Genomic DNA, 15,096 nt, shown 5'->3' on the forward strand with positions numbered 1-15,096 from the left:
CACTCTGGGATGATCAAGAAGAGACCCTGGCTGGCCCTTCTCTGTGTGACAATCTTTCAAGTACTTGAAGAGTGCTATAATGTCTTCCCTTGGTCTTCTCTTCTCAAGACTAAACATGCCAAGTTCTTTCAGTTTCTCTTCGTAGGCCTTTGTTTCCAGACCCCTGATCATCCTTGTTGCCTTCCTCTGAACTCCCCCTCCAGCTTGTTTGTATCCTTCTTGAAGGTGCCACAAGAGTCTCTGTTTGAGCTAAGACAACCTTTCTTTTAAACCTAAATACTGATTTTTCCGTTTGAACCCCAGTTATCAATCTGTCTTCACCTTTCTCTTCCTCATAATACTGGGAAAATAAAAAGGTCTTCACCTGGCATCAGAAAGAGTATAACATAGGTGCCAGGCGAACCTCTCTAGGGAGCTCATTCCATTTGTCATGCATACAACAATTATGCAACACACACCGTATGACAAATCTCCCCCCCCACATCCAAGATACAGTAACAATTAAGCATCAGTACATTTTGTGAAATACAAATCTGTGTATTTCACAGACATTTTTGCTGTACTGCCATGCTGTGCTCATTATGAAAAGGTACAGGGCTCCTGCCAGTCTGCCTTTTGAGGAGGATCTGTCAAGGAGACATTTTGTTCTTTTGAACCCTGCCTCAGTCAATGGTCTCGTGAGTGCATGTGCTGCTATGAAGCACTTTTAGACGTCAACAATAACTACTAGGGACTGGCGATATGTGGGAAGGTCAGATTATTTTGTCTGGAGTCAAGAATGGCCTCGAAGAATATGGAAGTTGGGCTATGCATTTGTTAAATTATTTATTTATTTATTTATTTATTTATTACATTTTTATACCGCCCAATAGCCAAAGCTCTCTGGGTGGTTCTCTGGGTGGTTCACAAAAATTAAAACCATAATAAAACAACCAACAGTCTAAAAACACAAATTCAAAATACAGTATAAAAAGCACAACCAGGATAAAACCAATCTTAGTTAAGTTTGCTCTTTATTCTTAAGAAGAGCAAACTAAAAGTCAATTAAAATATTTCACATGCCTTTCTTCCCGCTATATTCCTGGGTTAATGTAAGCTTTTCAACAAACACTTGTGATTGATTACTGTGATGTATGTGTTCACTCCAGTGACTATTAAAATATTTTGCTGTTCTTCCTCTGTTTTTATTGTCTTGTATCAGTTTATTTTAAGATGCAGTTTTTAAATCCTAAGAGCTGGGTGTCTCAGTCGGATATTCCTATTCTGTGTTTAATTTCATGCTCAAAGTAGGCTATAGGATATTGGATACTTATAATTAATTTGATTCCCATCTGGCTTTCCTGTAAGAGGCCTTCTGACATGGCTTTATCTGTGTCAAGGACAGCTGACACAAAATATTGGAGCAATTCATTATTCCTACTCATTTCTGCTGTTTTGTTACTGCTTATAAAACAAAACAAAGCAGATGTGTAACAATTGAAAAGGAATTTTAGACAAGCTATTAGCTGGATATTTTTTAAAAAAACATCTAAGAATCTATAACATTTAATAGATCTAGACAAATCTGATGAATATCCCCCTACATTTTCCAAAACCAACTTGGCAGAAATTCAAGAAAATTGATATAAATTAGAGTTGTGTACAAATGACCTCTTGAAATTCCTCATCCTATTTATGGGCAGAGATATTGGGAGGGGGGGGTCAATGTCACTTAATTTCTTCAGGGGAAGAAAAAATAGTTTTTCTCAATAGTTTCTCACAGGTAAGGCTCACCATTGGCGAGGGTTGTAGCATAGCTTTATTTTTCCATAAGGGTTTTTAGTTTTTGTGTGCTGTTTAATTGAAGTGTGGGAAGCTGAGAAGGCAACAGCCTGCCAGAGAGATGATTGTACAATGAAAGGCAGGATACTTGTGCATACTCTTGGCCACCTCCTAAATAAGGTAAGCACAAGAACCCCAAACCTAACCCATAAAAATGTCTCCGAAATGTTCTTCCCCATTTAATTTAAAAAGCATTTCCCTTTTTATCAAATTGAATGAGGATGGTAAAAAAAAATGAGGGAGAATTTTTTTTTTTGTGGGGGCACAGTATTGATACAAATCTCTCGCTTTAAAATGGTGGTGGAGTTTGGACATTCAGCCAGGTCTTAAGGCTTATCCTGCTCTTGGATATGTTGAAGATTAAACTATGGTACGTGAATTATAAATGCATCTGTTGTGGCAGTGAGACTTGTGATTAATCTCCCAGCCTATTTTGTAAAGTGGCAGGCTGAGATGTTTTCTTGTGAGTAAGTAGATCCACTGGCAATCTGCTGCTTGAAGCTGAACCCTTCCTTGCCAGAAATTTTGCTTGTGAGTCTGCAGCCTAGTCTGCTTTCAACACCATGGAATCATTTAAATTGGGTGAACTGCTCATAATTAATTTCTTGTTGGGCCCTTGCAAAGCTTGTAGATGCTGATATGAAGCAAAGCTTGGTTGTATGTAAAGCTAAACCATGGTTTATTTAACCCTTACCCAATTCAGTGTTTGTCTGGCAGGATTGTTTTTCCATTCCAGGGTTGTTTGTTTCCCTCCTCCTTTACCTGCTCCCTCCTCGTATTCCAGAGGCCTTTGTGGTGCTGTAGAGTGGCTGGGTTTTTTTTAATCGCTTTTGCTTGCTGCCTCTGTAGCTGGTGAAACAGCCCATGAACAATCCATGATACTGAATTCACCTAATAACAATCCATGGTTTAAACAACCCAGAGTTCACAACCCAACAAGAAACCATCAGTTCTCTTCCTGGGTTGGTTGTGGTTAACAAACAATAGTTTATTAGTGTGTCTGCATTCACATTTCACAATAACCCAGAATTCAACAATCCATACCATGGATTAGCATTATCTGTGAAGCAGTTGAATGAGTTTGCTGAGCACTAGAGCTGTTTACCTCAGATCCTACTATGAGCTTCTTGATGCAAATCAGGTCCTCCTTATGATATAGTTTATGGTTTAGATCAGGTTCTTCCTGCTACCACCACCACCTTTGCCTTCCTCGATGGTTTTGCTAGACAGCATGGAAGATGTGATTCCCAATATGCCCAGTTACTCTCCATGTGTACATAGGCACTTCAAAGGTGGTCTCATTTTGTAATTCAGGTCCTTATAATGCGTTGAATATGGATTGTTGTTGAATTATAAGTTGTCTTTATGTGTGAACCCTGCACATGGTTTAATTCTGTACTGCTAACCACGAACAACCCAGGAAGAGAACCCATGGTTTGTTGTGGGTTGTAAACTCTGAGTTGTCCGTGGTTAACAGTCCGTAGTTAAACCACACTGCAGGGTTCGCACATAACCCACAATTCAGTGACAACCTACGATTCAATGACAACCCATACGCAACCCGTACTCTGGGTTGTTGTTACATGTAAACCAGATCAGTGTCTTCATAACATTGAGTTTGGGAGGTAGTTCCTGATTCTGGTGTTATGAAGGCCATGATGGGTCTGAATCTTGTCGGCTTTGGGGCCTTGAAATAATATCACTGGATTTCCATCATGAAAGCTTATCATTGGATATAAAATTCCAAGGATCTGGAATTGGATCCAAAATGGTTCTTCCCCTGCCCTCTCACAAAGTGTCTCTCCAAAGAATAATTCTAGCAAAAAGTCTATACTAGAGTTTATACTTCAGCTTGCAGCATCTCTGGAACAGCAGCTCATGTCAAATCTATGTGTTCACTTGTTTCACAGTAAGAAATGGATTTTAGTGATCAAATAGTGGAATTAGCATTCTAGTACCTTTCACTTCTATAAGGAGATCTTCTGTGCATGGTGCTTAAGAGTGGAGAAAAATATAATTTCCTGGAGAGATATTACTATTACTGTTTGTTAGAATGACTAAAGATATGGATAATGATCAAGATCATAGTAGGTTCTGCTGGTATTACACAATTCAATTAAGAGCAGACATATATGCTACTAGGCACAAACTGAGATTTGAACCACATAGTTGTCTTCTAATGCTAATGGGGCTGAAGTGTTAACTGCATGGAAGAACTGTTGTGTGTGATGGGATGCTTAACCTTTGTTCCTCTCTTCAGCCTTCCAGGTGTTTCCTCCTCATTTTCCTGCTAACCAACTCTGAGACTGGAAATAAGTGGAGATGCAGGAGGAAAAGGCCTGGGGGAGAACTGGTGAGTGGGAGGAGGATTAACATATCCTGTGCAGGTATCATACAAGACTTTAGCTCAGCCTTCCCCAACCTGGTGCCCGCCAGATGTTTTTGACTTCCTCCTATCAGCCCCAACCATCATGGCTAGTGGTCAGGAATTCTGGGTGTTGTAGTCCAGAACATCTTTTATTTATTTATTTATTTATTTTATTACATTTTTATACCGCCCAATAGCCGAAGCTCTCTGGGCAGTTCACAAAAATTAAGACCATAATAAAACAACCAAGTCTAAAAACACAAATACAAAATACAGTATAAAAAGCACAACCAGGATAAAACCACGCAGCAAAAATTTATATATGATTAAGGAGGGTATCAGGTTGGGAAAGGTTGCCTTAAGTTAATGCAATTATTGAGGAAGTGATACTTACATTCATGCGCCTTCTTTGTGAAGTTTATTTATTTATTTAATTTATTTATTACATTTTTATACAAGTTGCACTCATTGGTTGAAAACCTAGTGGCAGTCTTTATAATATTACTGCCTTAGTATCTACTAACTGTCAGTTTATATATACTTTTGGCTTAACAGCGATGTCAGTTTCCATTTAATGACAGAAGCTTGTTAGTGACCTCTTAGTTGGTTTGAGAAGATTTAATAATATAAGAGCCCCTGTTGGATCAGGCCAAAGACCCAGTCCAGGTTTCTGTTTCCACAATGGCCAATGAGATGCTCATAGGAAAGTCAGGAGCAGGACATGTGCACAACTTTTTGATGTTGTTCCTCAGAAATTGGGGTATAGGCATACTGCCTTTGATACTGGAGGTAATACATAGCCATCATGACTAGTAGTTATTGAGACCCTTAACCCTCATGAATTTGTCTAGTGTCCTTTGAAACCTATCTAAGTCGGCAGCCATCACTACATCTTGTGGTAGTGAATTCCATAGTTTAATTATGCACTGTCTGTAGACATTCTTCCTTTTATCTGACTTGAATCTCCCACATTCAGCTCAATTGGGTGATCCCAGGCTATAGTATTACGAGTGCTAAAACAGATATTACTTTAGATGTGTTTCTTGGGGTTACATCTTTTTAATTTTTTCTCTTGAGTATGTGCAAGTTTTCTACTATGCCTAATGGTACAATAAAGAATGTGTTGATAGAGCATGTCACAAAATATAAGTACCTAGGAACTTGGCTCAATGAACGAACACACTCAAGAGATAAACGCAAGAATCGATATAGCAAGAACAGAGTTTGTCAAAACAAAACAATTGTTATGTAATTGGAACCTTAATCTTGCACTACAGATTCAGATGGTAAGTTATTATGTGTTTTCAATATTATTTTATGGAGGGGAGGCTTGGACCCTTAAGAACAATTTGAGGGAAATCAAATCTTTTGAAATGTGGATATACCAACGTATATTAAAGATATTGTGGACTGACAAAGTAAGTGAGGATATACTACATGGGTAAGCAAACAAACAGAATTAATAAATATCATGGAATGAAGAAATTTACAATATCTTGGTCATATTAGCTGAGGTGAAAAATACACCATTATACAAGGGAAAATTGAAGGGGAAAGAACAGTGGGAAGAAGACTAACATCATGGCTAAAGAACTTGAGGGAATGGTATAGCTCCTATACAATTATTTAGAGCAGCAGCTTCAAAAACAAAAATAGTAGAAGTGATAGCTAACCTCCGATAGGAGAAGGCACCTTAAGAAGAAGAAAGTGCAGGGATCTTAGTTTGGAGGGGTGGGGGTAGGGTTAAAATACGGATTGGGCCACTTGAACCTGCTCTAAAGTAAAAATGAAAAAAGGCATAGCTGCTTAGATCCACATTTAAAGTAATGTCTGCTTTGGCCCTCAGAGGCGTAGATAAAACTTCACCCTTTCTACTTTCTCAACATCATGCGTGATTTTATACACCGCTGTTATGTTCCCCTTACTCACCTATTTCTAAGCTTAAAAAGGCCCAAACATTGGAGCCTTTCCTCATAGGGGAATTTCCCCAGATCTTTGATAATTTTGGTTCTCCTTTTCTTCTTCACACTTTCCAGTTTTCCAATATCCTCTTTGAGGTGTGATCATAACTGTACAGAGTATTCCAACAACAGTTGCACCACAGGTTTATATAAAGGTGTCAGGATATTGATAATTTTATTTTTTATTCCTTTCCTGATAGTTTCCAATATGTAACATGCCTTTTTCACAGCAGTCACACCTTGGGTTTATGTTTCCATTGATCTCAATTTCATTGAGCTCCACCATGACCTCAAGATCCCTTTCCTGATCAGTTGTCTTCAGTTCACACCCCATTAGTGTATTCCTGAAGTTAGGATTTTTTTTGTCTCAATATTCAATGCTTTATACTTATATTGAACCATATTTGCCATTTTAATGGCCATCTCCCCCCCTCCCACCGTTTGGAGTGATCCGTTTTGTGAGAGAACAGGATGAGGGAAGGTTTTTTGAGACCTCATTTCGCCCCTGCCTCCCCTCTCACTCCCAATATGTCACAAACCATTTGTTAGTAAATACTTAACAGGCAGCTTGATCTATGTGCAAATGAGTTTCATCCAGATTGTGTGAATTTCTCCACCTCCATTTTCTCCAGCACAAAGCATCTTCCACAAAATGACTTTCTCATTTCAAAATGGCTTGTCATTCATTGGACTGGTACAATGAGGTGAAGTAAACATCCACAATGGAAATGAGGCTAAGAGCTGTATTCTAGCCCCCATGGCCACAGCTTCTTTCCTGTTCTTGCCCCACTTAATGATAGTATAGCTGGGCACTATTATCTCTGTGGTCAGCTTGGATTTGTTCCTATTGCAGGAAATGTGAGTTTGTGAATAGGTCCATTGATTTCCAGCATAATACTGCACTGTCCTTTCTTCATCTAAAACATTTCTGGTAATTCTCAGTCACACTCCAGATTCAATTAGGTTTTGAGAACATGCTTATGTGTAGAACTGTGTTTAGGAAGCCTCCATAGTTATTATTAGCAGTTAGTACTAAAGCCAAAGGGTTAGCATTATACACGTCTGTTGCTTATGCTTTGCAATTACTCTTGCGTTTGCCCTACTAAAATGGAAGCGGTCTGCTGTGTATCCAAAAAACCCTTCTTTTGCTCCAAAGAACTTGGGTCAAGTGTAAGGGTGGAAAAAATGTGTATAATCCCAAATATTGGTTACTTGTGCAAATATCCTGTTTTGGTTTTCCTTGTATGTGTTGTGATGGTTCTTGTGATTCAGTGTGATGATCTGCTGTGTTTCCTTCACGTTAAGTTTCTAAAATCCAAATTGATCGTATATAAAAAAAAATCTAACAGCTAGGCCAAATGAGATCTGTATTCTTTATCTCTCGTAATAGAGACGGTCCCTGTGTGGAGGCTACAGGTTTCAATGAAGATCATAATTTGATAATATTTTCTTTATACGGCTCCATTTCTGCAATAAAAAGTGCCAATAATAATAATAATAATAATAATAAATTTATTTATTACCCGCCTCTTCATTTTGATCGAGGCGGGGAACAATAGGTATTATTATTATTATTATTATTATTATTATTATTATTGTTGTTGTTGTTATTATATTTATTTGTATCCCGCCTTTTGTCCAATGCAGAACTGATCATTAGATGATGTTATATTATTATTATTATTATTATTATTATTATTATTATTATTATTATTAATTTATGTATTCAATTTAGACCCCGCCTATCTACAAAACACCCTAGATGGCAGTATTGATTGGTAGTGCAATATTTCCATACACCTTAGTATGCCATTTCTTTGCCTATACTTATGTTTATAAAGGTAGAACTGTGTTGAGGGGGCTGAGGTGGTCTGGGTTCGATTGGAGGGAAATCTCCTGGCCTGGGTCTTGGCTCTTCCTTCCCCCCCATTGCTTTTCTCTATCGCGTAGAGTCTGTGCTATCTCATTCTTAAACATTGTGCAAAGTTTAAAATGGCCACTGTTCAGAAATAACCATATTATTTTTCTTTTAGACTTAGAAGGTGCATTGGTAAAGGGCATAATGAAATAGCAAAGATAATAGACAATAGAAGACAATACCTGGCTAGGGAATCTTAATCAATGAACCTGTTTTAAAAATTATTGTGGTGGTATTTTGTGGGGGGGATGGGAGAAAGGATTAAAACGTGTGATAGCTCATACAAATTATTTCACACCTTTTTAAATACCTGAACATCTGTTCAACTGACTCTTCAGAAATATATAGGAACAACTTAACTACCCTATTTCTTCAATTCTAAGACACACTTTTTTCCCCATATAAACATCTCTAAAAATGGGGTGCGTCTTAGACTCACGGGTGTGTCTTAGGTGTTTTTTTTTCTGTTGGTGGTACTGAAATTAGTGTGCGTCTCACAATCGATGGCGTCTTACAATCGAAGAAATACGGTAATTTCACAATAAATGATTTGTGTATTGTGTCATCATGCTATGTATGATATCATTATAAGGCTGCATACATTTATTTTTCCTAAATGAAGCAGACTATTGCAACAAAGCGCTCTATATACAGATGGACTTCTTCCCTTGTTTGGAGGTATCTGATGCTGATTCACACATGCAACAGATGAAGTGGTAGTCTCTTGAAAATGTAATGGTATAGAGGTTGCTAATGGCAGCTAGTGACTCAGTTCCTTAGCTGGAATCACTAGCCAATACTGTTGAGCAGTTGGGGGATAAGAATTCCTGAACCAAACAAAAAGACAGGTGCACCTGGCACTTTTCAAAAATGTCTTTTTATCAAGGGCAATTCTTTTTTTACATTCACACTTTCCAAATGATGCTGCTTCTAACTCATCAGTCGTGGAAGTGATGTCAGCAGCACATGTCATACCAGGGTCAATTATCCAGTCAACAACCATGTGCTTGTTTGGGGCTGACTGAGACACTGCCTGCCTTCACTTGGCCTACTTAAGGTAATTATCCTCCTTGATCAACCTCAATAAGGGCTAGTAGTTGCAACAAATCAATTATCCTTGCTGGCCATGCTGGAAGCTGCCCTATGGGCCAAACTCCAAGTGGCTTTGTTAATGTTACTCATTCATGCTCCTCCTCCAGTAGGTGATCGCAACAACTTTTTGGGCGCTTTCTGGTAATACAATGAAAATCAGCAGAATCATATCAGGAGCTGCTCACATTAAATTCCACATAGTTGAATTTTCAAGTGACTATCAGAGTACTGATTGCATGTGTGAACTGAGCTGCTGTTTTCAGCCAGCCAGTTACTAGGCCCAATCTTAAAGTTGCCAGTACTTATATTTTGCAGTCCCAATATTCTGTAAACGTTGACTTAATAAAAAATGAACTTTTTTATAGGGTTGAAAAGAATATAAAATTATATATATATAAGATGCCTTTTTTAATGGTGTGCTGCTTTTAATGATGCACTGGTTTTAAACATTTGAATTAGTTGTGTGTATTTTATGGTATTTTTATTTGTGTTGTACCCCGCCTCGATCCAGAGGGAGAGGCGCGTAACAAATAAATAAATAAATTATTATTATTATTATTATTATTATTATTTTAAAAGTTTACACCCTGAGTAATTTTGAAAGCAGGTTCAGCACGGCACTCATATTTTGGTTGCATCGTCTTTGCCTTAGACTTTCAAGAATTTAGCATTTTCAAGAATTTAGTATTATAGCATTTAACTATTAGGTTCAATAAAAGTATTGTTTTCCTCCCTTTAATGACAGACTTTAAACTTCCTTTCAATGAAATGCCATGGTTATTTTTGGAGAATGGTATCTTTATGTGAGATGTGTGTGTATGGGTGGGAGGGTGCTGTTGCACCATGTTCTGCTGGTTCATCCCTGGTCGATGGCTGGTTGTCCACTGTGTGAACAGAGTGCTGAACTAGATGGACCCTGGGTCTGATCCAGCATGGCTCTTCTTATGTTCTTGGGTTTGTTTGTTTTTACAATTGGGTACCCTTTCCATAGTGCTAGAAAAACCAGAAATGATCTGAAATAAAGTATATTTGCTAAGAGCTAGAAGTCTGTAGCCAAAGAATTGTCCTCTCCCCATCACTTCCTTGTTCGTTAGGGTTGCTGGGCTTTTGTGGCATTTTTTTCTGAGCCCCTTCTTTGTTTTAAATTTTCCTTCTCACCTGTATACTATCCTCAGAATCTTGGTCCATTGCCTAATCTGCCTTCCTTTAACCATATTGACCATGAGGTCCTTGCCGCTTAGTTTTCCTCCCTCTCTATGGATAATTAAAGGTTTTGACATTTCAGGAGCTAAGAATAATGTGTCTTGGGCCATAGCTAGACCTAAGGTTTATCCCATGATTGTCCTGGGGTCAAACCTGCTCGTCTAAGTGCCACACAGGGCATCCAGCACTCAAACCTGGGATGATCCTGGGATAAACCTTAGGTCTAGCTATGGCCTTGGTGTGCTATTGGAATGCTGAATCTATTTTACAGTATCAAAGATTAAATCCAGTTATAGAAGTGAAGTAGTTCTCTCCTTCAGAATCTTTGCCACCATTAAACTGCTGTTATAGCAGTTATGTAATGCAAATGAACTTGTACCCTTTTTCAATTGCTTAAAACTAGACAACTACAAAATTTAATCCATACAAATAGTTGTAAATTACTTCATGTCTGAAAACTCCTTCACTGAAATTAGTTTGTATGTTATGAATTGCAAGTAGTTTTCCCCTCCAGCAAAATCCTTAGGAATTACATGAATTCTTTAACATTTATTCTTTTCCCCAATTGAGTGACCTTTCTATTACCATCCTGCATGGTGTATATCATTTGAATTTTGGGGGTTATTTCTTTTTCCTACAAGATCAGACAAATAATCTATTTGATGGAACACTGAAGTGCTGTAAATTCTGCTCACATTTTAAAGCCGTTTAGACCGTAGGTTTTTATGCTAGTTCCAATATATAAACATATAAAGGATATAAGACATATAGTTTTTTCTTTTATTTTGTTCCAAGTGTAGTTCTAGATTCAGTTTCGATAAATGTATATTAGAGATGCATAGCTAAAATTTCAAGTAGGATATGGTATTTTAATCCAAGAGAGGAGAAGATCAAGTGAAAAGGGTGGTCAGTATTTTAAGGCTTGGAATGTGCTCCTTTCAATATTTGATCCCAAAACTTTCTTGGGATGACAAACCCTGCATTTATGCTCCCACACACAATAGAACTCCAAAATTGCTTTAGTGGCGAAGTTCTTTTAAAATGTACTGAATAGAAGAGATGTAAGGGATTAAACCAGTGGCTCCCAAATTGGGACCCAGGCCATTCCAACAGGTCATGAGGGCTTTATTTATGGATCACTAGCCTGCTAGTAGTGAGCCCTGGGTGTCTTGCAGCACAAAGATATAAAGAGAAAAAGAGAGTTCACTTCTAGGTTAAGTGGGTTTCGAACAAAGATGAAATTCCACTGGTAGGTCCCCTTAGTAAAAGCTTTGGGAACCAGTGGATTATACAATGAGTGTTAAGGCTGCACAGAACTGCAGTGACCTAACTTCTTTTTTTAAAAAAAGACAAGCATAAACTGCAAGATCAGTATTTGAACTCCTGTAATGATCTTTCTTTTGAATAAACAAAGCTTTATTTTTCCATTTATTGTTCTTTCACCACTCTTTAACAAATGTTTGGAGTTCAAGAGGTCTGCTTTTACGTGAGTGTAGTCTGTAGGGGAAATAAATAGTAGAAATGAAGTTTTTCTCCCCCCCCCCTCTTTTTTTAAAGGCCATTATTTAGATAAGGCACTTTGTGTATATGTTTCTGGGGTGTGGTTAGGGAGGGCATTTTAAATGTTTAAAAAGTCTAAGGTCTGATTAAGATAAGCCTTCTGCTCATTTCTCCTCCTTTATAAATCTTCTTTCCCTCCCAGCTACTCTTAATTCTCTTTGCTTTCCAAATTTCTTATGTATATTGCCTTTAGACTCTATGTAATGAGCCAACTCTTTGCTCCTCAATTTCTTTTCAGGAGAAAGAGAAGGGTATTTTGGCGTATTTTGACTGAAAGCTATTCAGTTCTGTTTTTGGATGACTTGTTGAGGTATCCAAGAATTAATTGTCCTCCTTAACAGCAGGGCTGGGCACATTCTTTGATTAATAGGCATGATTGATTAACTACAGATTAAAACTTGGGTACACAAATCAAGACAGCCTTCTGAGAAAGGATGTTTGGTGCTAATGGCATTTCTTTATTACCATAAATTATTGCACATTTTGAATTGAGCAATGTGTGTATAATGATTCTTTAAAAAGTAAATGTTTTGCTTGTGATAATCAGTTCTGGGAAAATGCTGTCCTAATTAAGTATTAGAAAGCATCGCCAATATTGCAATATAGAGTATTTATTTTTTTATTAGTTAGTGAATCTGTTGCAAGCAAAACAGTTAATGGAGTAAAAAAAATCAAAACCCCTTTAAGTAGTTGGCTCTAATTTCCTAAAAGCATTCAGAGAAAATGGAACTAGCTCAGTCATTTAATGCTTGCAATTTCACCATTCAGATTTAGAGTCCTGCATGTGTAAACTATGAGCTGGTTCCCACTATCAAAATAAGCCACGGTGGCTTCTTTTAATTTTTTGTGTGTGCCATCTCCCTAATTACCTGCCTGGGCTCAGCTTGTAGTGTTACAAGCAACCCAGGCAGCATGGCTTGTTTAAGGGGGAAACAATCATCAAATAACCCATGGCCTATAGTTAGGTTATTTGAGGGCTATTTCCTCCTCAACTAAGCCATGCCACCCGGGTTTGGATGACATGACATGTTGTGCCTGAGTGGGTAACTAAAGACATGGTGGCAAGCATGTGCTGGCAGGCGCCTGGGATTAAAACAAACCAATGTTGTTTAAATAATCCATATAGGCCCCGTTCAGAAGATACCTTAAACCATGGCTTTAACCACAGTGGTTATGCCAGGAAGCCAGGCTGTGTTCCGAAGACACCTTAAACCACGGCTTTAACTATGGTGAATAAAGCAAAAGACCTTATTCACCATGGTTAAAGCCATGGTTTAAGGTGTCTTCTGAAAACGGCCTGGCTTTCTGGCTTAACCATCATGGTTAAAGCCATGGTTTAAGGTGTCTTCCGAATGAGCCCAAAATAAATGTTTCTTGCTATTTTTGTGTCAAAACTATATCATCATCCTCACCTTATTTTAGTTATATCATTTTTTAAAATCTGGTAATGTTCAGATGATGGTGCCAGGAAGCAGAGTATTAAAAACCTATATTCCACACCTCTCTTTTACATCAAGTGGAGGAAAGTGACGGGATCAGACATCTCTATTTCAAAAACCTAACTTAACAGCATTCATAGGTTGAATACTGTTAAATGATGATCGAGATATTTGGAACAATCGAGTCGAATTTAAGCACCTTTGGGCCCAGTTAATTTTAGAGACACAGAGTTAAACATATAATTAATTCTCCCATTGAAATCAATGGGACTTAGGGTGCAGTCCTATGCATGCGTAACATAAAAAGCCCTATAATTTGCTGGGGAATGCTGGGAGTTGTAGGACTTTTTTCTGTCTAAACATGCATAGGATTGCAGTTTTAGAAGCATTTAATATTGGCTAGATTGTGCCCATATGTTTTAGTTTTTTTTATTGATTACTGAATTCCTCACAGCTAAACAGACCATAGTTGATGCCCCTTATTTAGGACATCATGGTCCTGAAGTGCTGCAATTTTGGATCTGCTGTCCCCCTATTGGAATACATGTTGAAAACTTCTTCTCATGGCTTCATAATATGCAGGATTCATATGAGACTTTAGAGAGTTGTTTCAACTCTTTATAGAATAGCTATTTCTGTGCAGCATATAGCATTACAAGCCATTTATAGATAACTGCCCTATCTAAACACATCTGATACACAGCTGTATTGTTGTGTTGAAATCTGACTGAGCTGTAGTACTATATTGTTTCAACAAGCTACATTTTGAATGAATAAGTGTCCCCCCTCCCCCCAACACACAATCTTAGCCTCTGACAAAAACACCACAATGGCTGCATTGTTAGAATGGTGATATACATATGAAAGAGTCTTTAGAAATGCCTTCTCTACTAGCCATTAGCCTATTGCATGTAATGAGAAGTCTCAAGGTATCTATCAACTCACTTTTTTCTCATACCTGTTTTTTAATATCCAGTTCATAGTTACTTATTTAATGTAATAAATGTAATAGTGTATATTATTGTAACAGTGTCCTTGTCTTTTAGAAAGCATTCTCCCATCTAAAATAACCACATGATTTATTTTATCAAATCAGGCCTATTCAAAAATTCTCCACATTCTAAATCTATGGGTTTAGCAAAATGCAGTTTGTTGGGTCTGCAAAAATGGAAGGAAGAATCAGATTTGTGGCAGAATGTAACATTATTGGTTTTGGGTTGGAGTTTCTTAAGTTCTGGATCTTATAGACTAGAAATGGAAGCAGATGACTAGAACGTTGCTAACATTATAATTGTTATTCTAATTAGATGGCAGTGACTAGATTCAGCTTGATCAAATGTAAGAATAAGAGTAATATATCTACATATAAAAATGAGAGAATTGCCCTCAACTTCTTGAGATAAGAAATAATAATGTACAGGCTATTAATTTTTTATCTGTCACAGGAGTTCAGAACTGTCTGGTTTGTGCCCTTTTACATAGTATCATTTTAAGTAGGCTATATATACATGAAATAAGCACAGAAAAATAATAGTGGTCTTCCTTTTGCTTTATATTATTTCAAATTATTACGCAGACTAATAATTGCAGACATTTCGGTTTCTTCACCCCTTTTACCACTGCTTTGCCCTCTTGTCTAAAAAGATGCAGTTGCCTGGCAGCCATTTTGCCTTCCTTTCCCCCTCTTTATGTTTGCCATTCTTCAAATGGTGGTATGCTGGGATCACAGCATCA

Source organism: Elgaria multicarinata, chromosome 7 (genome assembly GCF_023053635.1).
Source record: "Elgaria multicarinata webbii isolate HBS135686 ecotype San Diego chromosome 7, rElgMul1.1.pri, whole genome shotgun sequence".
Classification (NCBI taxonomy): Eukaryota; Metazoa; Chordata; class Lepidosauria; order Squamata; family Anguidae; genus Elgaria; species Elgaria multicarinata.